This window comes from Bombina bombina, chromosome 7 (genome assembly GCF_027579735.1).
Source record: "Bombina bombina isolate aBomBom1 chromosome 7, aBomBom1.pri, whole genome shotgun sequence".
Taxonomy (NCBI): Eukaryota; Metazoa; Chordata; class Amphibia; order Anura; family Bombinatoridae; genus Bombina; species Bombina bombina.
In genome coordinates this window covers 558,265,948-558,277,553 of record NC_069505.1, presented here as the reverse complement: position 1 = coordinate 558,277,553, position 11,606 = coordinate 558,265,948, and the positions used below count along the sequence as shown (strand labels likewise).

Genomic DNA, 11,606 nt, shown 5'->3' with positions numbered 1-11,606 from the left:
TTTCCTTTCTACCTGTAGGTGTCACTGCTCCATTGTAGCTCAAGGTAAATAGCTACTGCGTTCCTCTCTGGACTTTTCTCCCCATTACTGATCCTGAACTCTAGTGCGGTGCGAGTGCGAGACAGCAGCAGACCTGTTATATATAGAGGTGAGATGTGCAGACTCTCATACTCTCTATATTGTGCAGACTCCCTCCCATACACTCTATATTGTGCAGACTCCCTCCCATACACTATATTGTGCAGACTCCCATACACTCTATATTGTGCACACTCCCTCCCATACACTCTATATTGTGCAGATTCCCATACTCTCTATATTGTGAAGATTCCCATACTCTCTATATTGTGCAGATTCCCATACTCTCTATATTGTGCAGATTCCCATACTCTCTATATTGTGCAGACTCCCAAACTTTATATTGTGCAGATTCCCATACTCTCTATATTGTGCAAACTCCCAAACTCTCTATATTGGGCTGACTCCCAAACTTTATATTGTGCAGATTCCCATACTCTCTATATTGTGCATACTCCCATACTCTCTATATTGTGCAGACTCTAATACTCTCTATATTGTGCAGACTCCCATACTGTCTATATTGTGCATATTTCCATACTCTCTATATTGTGCAGATTCCCATACTCTCTATATTGTGCAGACTCTAATACTCTATATTGTGCAGACTCCCATACTGTCTATATTGTACAGACTCCCATACTCTCTATATTGTACAGACTCCTATACTTTCTATATTGTGCAGACTCCCATACTCTCTATATTGTAAAGACTCCCATAATCTCTATATTGTAAAGACTCCCATAATCTCTATATTCAATATAGAGATTATGGGAGTCTGTACAATATATTTACACATGCAAGGTTCATCTTGTCTTTTTATTTCTTATTCTCACTTTTTGTGATAACATTTTCAACTATTTCATAATCAGAGCACTGAGGAATTCTGAATTGGGGCAGGGGGGCAGTACTATAATGCTGCTCATGTTGCTACCATACAACAGTCACCTTGTAATTACAGCATTTTTCTAGAGTCTTCCAAAAGATTAATATATATCAGTATAATCTGACTTGTATTAGAACAGGTTAACATATTGTTTGCTGCAGTTGTTTTCAATTGTCAAACTCCTCCCACCACTTTCCATATATAGAGGTGTATATCTGGACTTGCTTATGGAGAAGTCAAGGCTTGCCACTATCATTGTGTTACTAAAATCTCAATGGTTTGACCTTTAGCATTAAAGGTAACAAACAGCAAATTCTGGAGAAATATGTGGCACGGTTAGGCTTGTGAAGTCTGCACTGCCATATGCTTTTTCACTGGAAAGTCCTCAATTTTAATTACAGAAAAAGGAGGTAACATAAATAATGAATGTGTATGGCAAAGCTACTTTATTATACACAAGGAATAATGTCCCTTTAATTGTTCTTGGGGCATCTTATTTTTTTGATTTGTTTATAATGTCTAATACTTTAGATACCTAATTCCTATCTTTGATTTTAAAATAGCTTCATTATATAGGATAATAGCGACCTATAAATCTGCTCTAAACAAATAAGGTACCTACCATATTCACAACAACAAACCCTAATTGGCAGCGTTACCTGTCACTCTAACCCTACAAACACTTAATTTGTCCATTCTTATGTCAGTCAATATCTCTTCCAATAATGCTTACACGGAGGCGGGAAAACATGCCTCGCCTCCACGTTCTCCTCCAGTTCCCGCTTTAGAGACTTTTGAACAAAAAACTCCGCCCTCTCATGTTTCCGCGTTGACCCTTCACACGGAAACGGAAACTAAGGAACTACTCGCGACACGGACAGCAACACACCGGAAGCGGAGGGAGTAAGCGGCGACTGGTAATGTATTCCTGGGATACGTCATATCTGTTTATAAATAGAGGAACGGAAAGCGGTGCCTGTGACAACATATCTGTTAGTCAACTACTAACTGCCTGTCAGTCAAATAATGCGAATCTATAACTGTCAATCAACGACGTGTACATGTGAAAAATAGAGAATGGCAACAAATTTTTATGGAATACATTGTGTAGATGTCTCATTTTATATATTATCCTTTAGGATTCTTGTGTACATACATAGCCTCCCTGTATACTCCCTAGGGTAGTATAGGGTGTGTATATGCATTTATATTGTGTGTTTGTATATATATATATATAATTTATATATTATTGTGTGTATATGTGTGTGTATTTATATATATATATATATATATATATATATACAAAAAATATATTTTAAAGGGACATGAAACCCATTTTTTCATGATTTTGAAAGATCATGCATTTTTTAAACAACTTTCTAATTTACTTCTGTTGTCTAATTTGCTTCATTCTCTTGATATCCTTTGCTGAAAAAGCATATCTATATAGGCTCAGTAACTGCTGATTGGTGGCTTCACATAGATGCCTCGTGTGATTGGCTCACTCATGTGCACTGCTATTTCTTCAACAAAGGATATCTAAAGAATGAAGCAAATTAGATAATAGAAATAAATTTGGTATGTTGTTTAAAGATGCATTCTCTTTCTGAATCATGAAAGAACACTTTGGGTTTAACGTCCCTTTAAGTGGGTAGCTATATAATGTTTTATAAGAAAGGGAATTCAGCACTCTTTTAAAGTGATGGTAAATTTATCCTATCCAAACCCTCACAAATGAATTTACATACTATTAAATGCTTCAGTCACTATATATTTTTTGAAATATAATAGTTAATTATATATAAAACAACTCTTTATATTATACACTATCATTGACAGGCTCCACCCCCATTCAACTTCCTTATTCAATATGTGCGATCTTGAGTTCTGTCCCACCCGCTCTGTAATTATTCATGACGCAATGCTTACGTTCAATACGTTGTCCGCACATGCTCTATTGAAATCGTCCGTCTAAAATGTAAACCATGAATCACAGGATTTATTGTTTACATCCTAAGGCTAGAATTGTAAACAGACCCTCTGTGCACACGCAATGGCGCAGTTTACGCTAATGGGAATACAATGAATCGCTCAATCGATTCATTGTATATCTCCGGAGACGCGAGAGCAGGATAATTATTACAAGCTGCCGTAATAAGAGAATGTGATTACCCCTTTTATAACAATTAATTTATAATAGTAAGTAAAATATAAATGCTCCAAAAATTAATTTAAAGTTATTTATACATATTGAGTATTTGATATGCATATTTTATATTAATCTTTCGTAAATATTAATAAATAAATATACATTTCCTAATCTGAAATCAAGATTGTCTGGCGTAGATGATCCGTATCGCAAGCACTGTGGGCATCAGTGACTTCAACAATGATAATGTGCATGCGTTCAACTAATGCTAATGTTCACCGTGACGTAAGGAACGCTTGCGCAGAAGATTGTTTTTTTTTTTCTCCCAACAAACATGCCAAAAATGCCTGAAATTTGATTGGCTGAAGCTAAACGAGCATAAAAAAAATAATTGTGTGTCGGGGCTGCCTGAGTAATCATTAGGAAAGTAGTGGTTAGAAAAGGAAATACCTAAATTAGAATCCAAAAGTAAGTTTTTCATGAATTAAACTAATATAATTTTTTAATTTTACCTCTGATTTTATTGAGCACTCTATCTGAGTTTACCATCACTTTAAGTTTCAAAACAGAAAATATTTTATTTTTCTTCCAAAACTATAATCCTATCTTATTGTCAGGTTTCTATGTGACACAGCAATGAAGAAAATCATTTCCCTGTAATCCACAATCTTGGTTACAATACAGCAAATCACAACGTATTGTTAATGCTGAACACCCTGGTTACAAAGTATAAAGTCGCAACTTAAAATCAATGTTAACGGGGGGAACTTCCGGGAGGCGGCCATGATAGGTCGCACATCACCACTCTGCTCCAGCCTTTGCATTATTTCTCTCTAAAATAATATCCTAGACGGCCCATCTATTGTCCATATAGCCTGATTTCTACAAAACTAAAGATCCTGCTTTAGATGGGCCTACTATATCTCAAAAGACTGTAACTTGGGGCACCCGGAGCACATTCTAAGTCTGAGACCTTTCACTCACCCCTTGGCGAGGTGCGCTCTGGGCTTGTTGTTAGGCGGCACGTAGTGCTGAACTTTAAGCACCTTGAATATAACCACAAAACATTTTACGCCACAGGCCTGCCATATATTAGATGAGGCATGGAGATCGCAATCTTTATTTTAGAGGAGCTACGCTGCCTACTTGAAACACACAGAGCTGCCTTTGAGGAAAAATTGTGCATGGCACTCAACGGCAGTGACGATCGCACTTCACAACAATCTCCTGAGATCTTCCCAACAGTCCATGAAACTACACCTGTGCTCCATGGCTCGCCACCTGTTAACAAGGCACCCCAAAGGGACTCCAACCCTACTCCCACAGAACCTGTGGTTCCGGACATCAGACTTGATCAAACAATCTGTGACATGGAAAGCCACATTCAATGGGTGACAGCCTGGGAAAAAGTTATCGATACACGCAGCCTTACTTTAGCCCGTCAGCCGATACCTATGGCACATATCATAAAGGAGAGACTACATCCAGACCAACAGATCCGCACAGCCGCGAGCAGCGCAGTTCTCACGAGTACCTCCTTTATCAGCTATCTGTTCACATTCACTTTTGTTCTACCTGAACTGGGAACCGGGAGGCTTACTGCGGGCTGCTCTCTCTGAACGCATCGAGGTGACTTACGGTGGACTTCCCTGCTCACAGTCTCCATTTGTTGCTTCCGGTTTCCAGGTATTCTTGCCGCATTTAGGATGGACCAACAGCGGTTCCCTCTGAACTGACTTCAATGAACATTGAAGGAACGGTAACAATCCAAGGAGGTTCTCTTTATGCACACTGGAGTACTGGAGTGTACTATTAGCCACAATGAGTATAATACTTTCTAGCTAAGAATTACTCATAGGATGGATGTCCTTATATATATTTTTTTTTTTTTGCCGTTCCATGCTTTTCAGTGTTTAGAATATTTATTATGTTGCCTTAAGTTAGTATAATGTTTAGCAGCAATCTATATATGACCATTACGAGATCCTGCAGTTATTTATTTAGAGCTAAACTCTCTCTGACACACTGTCTGTTTTAAACTTTGTTAGAATATTTAATCTGTTGCCTTAAATTAGCATAAGGTTCAACAGCAATCTATACATGACCATTATGAGATTCTGCAGATATTTACTTAGAACTAAACTTTCTCTGACACAATGTCTGCTTTAAATTTTACAGCTCTGTGTGTTCCATGGGACCCTATTACTGTTTAACAAAAATCAATGTTAACGACCCTGCTTTAAACAAAAAGAGATTACAATGGTTGTCTATAGCCAGCTTCTAATCATTGTATAAACTACCCAATAAAAAACTTCTGTAATCATCATGGGCATACAAGTACTTCATAGTGCTTTGTGTGTATATTAATACATTTTTTACATATTGGGGTACGGTAATGCTCAATTTTAGTCCAGATCAAGTGTCCACCAGCTGTGGATTACAGGGAAATGATTTTCTTCATTGGTGTGTCACATAGAAACATGTCAATAAGATAGGATAATAGTTTGGGAAGAAAAATTTAAATATTTTCTGTTTTGAAACTTAAAGGGACAGTCAAGTCCAAAAAAAACTTTCATGTTTCAAATAGGGCATGTAATTTTAAACAAGTTTCCAATTTACTTTTATCACCAATTTTGCTTTGTTCTCTTGGTATTCTTAGTTGAAAGCTAAACCTAGGAGGTTCATATGCTTATTAAAGGCCACCTCTAATCTAAATACATTTTGATAGTTTTTCACCACTAGAGGGCATTAGTTCACGTGTTTCATATAGATAACATTGAGCTCTTGCACGTGACTTTACCATGGAGACAGCTCTGATTGGCTAAAATGCAAGTCTGTCAAAAGCACTGAAATGAGGGGGCAGTCGGCTGAGGCTTAGATACAAGGTAATTACAGAGGTAAAACATGTATAATTATAACTGTGTTGGTTATGCAAAACTATGGAATTATTAATTAAGGGATAATCTATCTTTTAAAACAACAAAAATTCTGGTGTTGACTGTCCCTTTTAAGAGTGCTGAATTCCCTTTCTTATAAAAGAGGATATAGCTATTCACTTTAAATCTCTCTATATATTTTTCGTAATTTTTCTTAAAGGGTCTGCACCATTGCCTTTAACAAGGCTGCTATGAATAAAGATCTGGAACATACAAACTAGATCTGGAGAATTATTTTTCTCTCTCCTATTTCTGTGTTTGGCATATTGTAAGCGGTATACTTTGTGGCATTTGCGTAGTAATGGCTTTCTACTGGCGACTCGACCATGCAGCCCATCTTTCTTCAAGTGCCTCCTTATTGTGCATCGTCAAACAGCCACACCATATGTCCTGTATTTCACCTGAAGTTATTTGTGGGTTTGTCTTTGCATCCCAAACAATTTTCCTGGCAGTTGTGACTGAAATTTTAGTTGGTCTACCTGACTGTGGTTTGGTTTCAACAGAACCCCTCATTTTCCACTTCTTTATTAGAGTTTGAACACTGCTGATTTGCATTCTCAATTCCTTGGATATCTTTTTATATCCCTTTCCTGTTTTATACAGTTCAACTACCCTTTCCCGCAGATCCTTTAACAATTCTTTTGCTTTCCCCATGCCTCAGAATCCAGAATCATCAGTGCAGCACTGGATGAAAGATGCAAGGGTCTGTCAGGAGTCCAGAAACTCATTGACCTTTTATACACACACACTAATTACAAGCAAACAGATCACAGGTGAGGATGGTTACCTTTAATAGCCATTCAAACCCCTTTGTGTCAACTTGTGTGCATGTTATCAGGCCAAATCACCAGGGTATGTAAACTTTTGATCAGGGTCATTTGGGTAGTTTCTGTTGTCATTATGATTTAAAAAGAGTAAACACAGTTGATTGATAATAAATAGCTTCAGCCAAACACTAATCATGAATGAAAGAAAAGTTTTTGTGTTATCATTCATATTCTCTGAAAAATGGCCAAGAAATCATAAATTCTGCCAGGGTATGTAAACTTATGAGCACAACTGTGTGTGTGTGACTATATATATATATATATATATATATCTCTATCTATATATATATCTATATATCTATCTATCTATCTATATCTGTTCGGATATATACATACTCGTGAAAATATCACTGTAGTTTTCTCTAGGGTGGATTTGATTTAAATCAAACTGATTTAATTCACAATTTAAATCACAATTTAAATCACTAGTCAGTAAGGCTTGATTTAAATCATAGTTTTCTACACAAAGACTAATTCTTGCTGGTATAACTTTAATATGCAAGTAGATGAAGATTTTTAGAATAACAACTTTTCATATTAGTTTTTTTATCCCCAGTTTAATAGGTTAATCAATATAATTCATATTTGGACAACTTTTCTGTTGTACTTAGGAAGGAGAAAAATAATCATTACCTTAATAATAACAATTTAAATAGATTTATTCAACTGAACAATAAAATTACAGCATATGTTGTTTGCTTAAACAAACATCCATGTTTGTTAACTAATTTGGCTAAACAAAATAGATATATTTTAAGAAACTTAGACTGTCAGCCCAGCCTACACATGAAAAACTTAAATACTGTCGTCTGTAGCTCACTCGTCATCTTCACCTCGTCCAAAGGAAGAGAATATTCTTTCAACGCCTGCAGAAGAAGCTACTGCTCTTAAAAGTGAAATCATTACTTGAACAGTCTCTAAATCCAAGTGCTTAAGTGACTTCCATCAGTTCACTGGTGTGACTTTCTTTAAAATATCTTCAGCAAACCTATATTTCTTGAATGGTCTTAGCTTTGAAGTTTATTATAGTTGGCATTACAGATGGATGATTGCTGGATACCCATGTCATAGCTAACTCCTCTTCCTCAGCACTTAAGTTTTGACCCTGATACTGGATATTGACAATATTTGCCAAAAAATGAGCTGGAGACAGGGCTTGTCCCAAATCCGATTTAAATCCAAAAAAATCTGATTTAAATAAAAAAAATCTGATTAAAAAAAAAAAAATCATTGATTTTTATCCACCCTGGTTTGCTCACCAGTGTAGAAAAGTTACTTGTGGACTATGATAAAAATGTTACTTTTTCAGGACTAGTGGACATTTCCAGCCCTGAGCTATATACTGTAGATATATAATTACAAATTTGATAGGGGACACTGATTTTCATCACATTTTTATTAGGGAGCACATTTATAGAAGCTTTAATTTGCTGCGTAGTTTGTGCTGTGCACATTTGTCACTGCTCAGCTCCGCTGAGTCTCACATTTTCTCTTTCGTTTCCCCATATAGCTCAGACCTATAGTAAAAGTGAAAGCAGACCATGAAGCAGGTGAAGAGGCAGACTGAAATACACCACACTGAAAGCCTGTCACTCTCTACCTGCATACCCAGCAAGGGATCTGATTTCAAAAGGAAATAAAACACAGTAAGATAGGAAAGGGCAGAAGCCTGACAACTGATAGTACATCTATCTCAACAAAATTCTTAGTTATAAACCCACACCACAATGCTCAACACTGTATGTCAGACATTTTCTGCAGCCTTCACCGCTGAAGTGGGGGAGAAGTGCTGTTATGAGTCTTAAAAAGTGTGCAGGTTATTTAATCAGGTATTGTGCCCTGATATGTGTGTGTATATAATTTGTGTATATATATATATATATATATATATATATATATTAATTAAAATTATGGTGGAGATAAAAATCTGAGATTAAAATCCTCCATGTCTCAAAATTTAATCAATACAAATTTTTGCATAGAAAATTAGCACATCTTGGCAAGTTCCCTGCTTGCGTTTACCCAGTAAAACTCCACATACATTGTTACCAATGTACAAGAGGATTCTGGGTAAGCTATGCAAATTAGATATGCAAAATCTCAGTTTTTTTTGCTTCAAATACTGTTTTAACACAGCGATCCCTGAACAGGATTATTGCAGCAACACAGAAATCACTCACTAGACAGCCTGTTTCGTTCTTTTAGAACTCGTCAGTAGGAGTTAGATTTCTTGTTGCTGCTTTGGTAAAGCTAATTTCAGGGTTAAATTAAAATCAGAGGGTATTGCAGGTTGCCTAAATATCGAGGCATTGCTGCAATACCCTGGAAGAATCGCTTCCAGTGCTTGAAAACCCAGAGGATGTGCCAGGCACGTCCTTGGTCTTAAGGGGTTCATTTTAAATTTAAAAAAAATCATTTATGTTTATCCACCCTGAGTTTCAATGAAACACTGTGTTACCATGAAGAATATCTATTAGGCTTGTACCTGTGACATTAAAGGGACACTGAACCCAAATTTTTTCTTTCGGGATTCAGATAGAGCATGCAATTTTAAGCAACTTTCTAATTTACTCATTATCAAATTTTCTTCATTCTCTTGGTATCTTTTATTTGAAATGCAAGAATGTAAGTTTAGATGCCGGCCCATTTTTGGTGAACAGCCTGGGTTGTCCTTGCTGATTGGTGGATAAATTCATCCACCAATGAAAAATTGCTGTCCAGAGTTCTGAATAAAAAAAAAAAAGCTTAGATGCCTTCTTTTTCTAATAAAGATATCAAGAGAATGAAGAAAAATTGATAATAGGAGTAAATAAGAAAGTTGCTTAAAATTGCATGCTCTATCTGAATCACAAAAGAAAAATTTTGGGTTCAGTGTCCCTTTAATTGTGGTGTGTGTGTGTGTGTATAAATGTGTAGTATTCCAGGCACACAGCATGTAAATATGCGACGTCTAGTGTTGTGTATTTTTTTTTATTTTTTATTCTGTTTATTAAAAGAGATCAGGGACAGGTACAAAGCTTCATATAGTTACAGGGTACATGTTATAAGTATTACAGTTACATTGTAATTAGAGTCTTTTTATGAGGCTACAAGTATTACATAGAATCAATACTATCATATTTACATTCAGATCCTAGGGTTATTAAGTTGTTATCCGTATCCTGTCGTTCCATTCTCTCTTTACCATTTTATAATTTTAACTTATCTAACTACAACAATACCCACTTCCCACCCACAAGTGATCCGCGTGTATTCAGGGGTCTGGTGGACGTCTCCTGAGGCTGAGGAAAAAAAAAAAAAGGAAAAAACATACAATGCACTCCTCTCCCCTCTCCCTGCCGCCCCTCGCAGCAATTTACATGATTTTTACTTATCCTTACTACAAAATTTGTGAGAGTAGGATCTCGCCTCCCCCTCTATCCATCACAGGCGTCTCACTGTCATATAATACTGTCCACTCTCCCCTTAAGCAGGCCGTGATAAGATCTTCCGTCTGAGAAAACGGTCCGAGTATTTGTCTTTGTATTGTAGGATTTTGTGTTTTCAGGAAGGGTCCCCATTTGGTCAGAAAAAGTCTTAGCCTATGTGCAATGTCAAGTTTAACGTCAAACTGCTCTATGAACAGCTGTTTGTAAAGCTTACATTTAAACTGTCGTATGGTAGGTGGTTTCCTATTTGTCCACATGCATAGTATACAGTTTCTGGTTATCAGCATCGTCAATGTCAGTATAGCATGATACTTATTAGGGGTTTCACACCATCTAAAAAGCAGACCTGATCTAGATGTAGGGTAACAGAGATGCCCATTGCGCATTTCAGCCAATGTTGAATTCTGGCCCAAAACTGTCTCACCAGAGGGCAATGATAGAAGTAGTGCGGGACACTCAGAGCCGCAGTTCCACACTTACCACATCTGTTTGGTTGTTGCGGGTTCCACTTAGAGCTTCTGTTGGGAGTAATGTAGTCAAAATGTATCATTCTCACCTGTGCCTCGCGGAGAGGGACACTCAGAGTCACTTTTTTAGTTAGTTCCAGGCTCTTTTGAATGTCTGCATTGGTAATATCTCCCAATCCTCTCACCATCCATTTATCCAAGATCAGCGTCTGGTTGTCAGTCCCTGCTTTGTACTTCAGAACTCTATATATGTTAGACATGGAAAAGTTCCCTAGTTTAAAGGCCGTTTGCGGTATGGCAAACACAGAGGCATCCCAAAAGTTTGGATCTTTTTGCTTGAGATGGTCAATGTAATGGCGTACCTGAAGGTAGGCATAAAATTGGTTATTGGGGATGCCATGTCTCATATTTAAGTCACTAAACGTCCTAACTGTGCGCGACAGAGGGTCTAATAAGTCTCCTGTCCTGATCCCCTTTTCTCTCCACTGGCGAAAAGGTTAGGTGTCGGTGCCTGCTGGGAAGTCTAAATTACCCACTATGGGTAGCAGTTTAGAGGAGGGGCATCGAGGCCCCAAGCCTTTATGAGCCATGCGCCAAGCTGCTAATGGGCCTTTATAAAGGATAGTGGATTTGATTTGTGGGGGTGTCTCACTTGTCTTCAGATACGGCAGATATGACAAATCTATGGGCCTCAAAACTGCATTCTCCAGGTCAGTATCGCAGAAGTGGGAAGTGCCCAATTGCCAATCAAGAACTAGCCTGATCAAGGCCGCCCAATTGTACATTTTGAAGTTTGGGAGGCCGAGGCCTCCATAACCATAAGGTTGTTGCTATA

General features: G+C 37.3%; 1 protein-coding gene across 1 annotated transcript in view; it reads left to right on the top strand.

The window, feature by feature from the left end:
- The first annotated feature begins 1,812 nt into the window (after window positions 1–1,812).
- DAXX (death domain associated protein) overlaps window positions 1,813–11,606 on the top strand; it is a 130,689-nt gene continuing 120,895 nt past the window's right edge. Inside the window, exon 1 of the mRNA XM_053721902.1 lies at window positions 1,813–1,881. The gene's annotated coding sequence lies outside the window, so the exon portion shown is untranslated. The remainder of the gene's footprint in view (window positions 1,882–11,606) is intronic.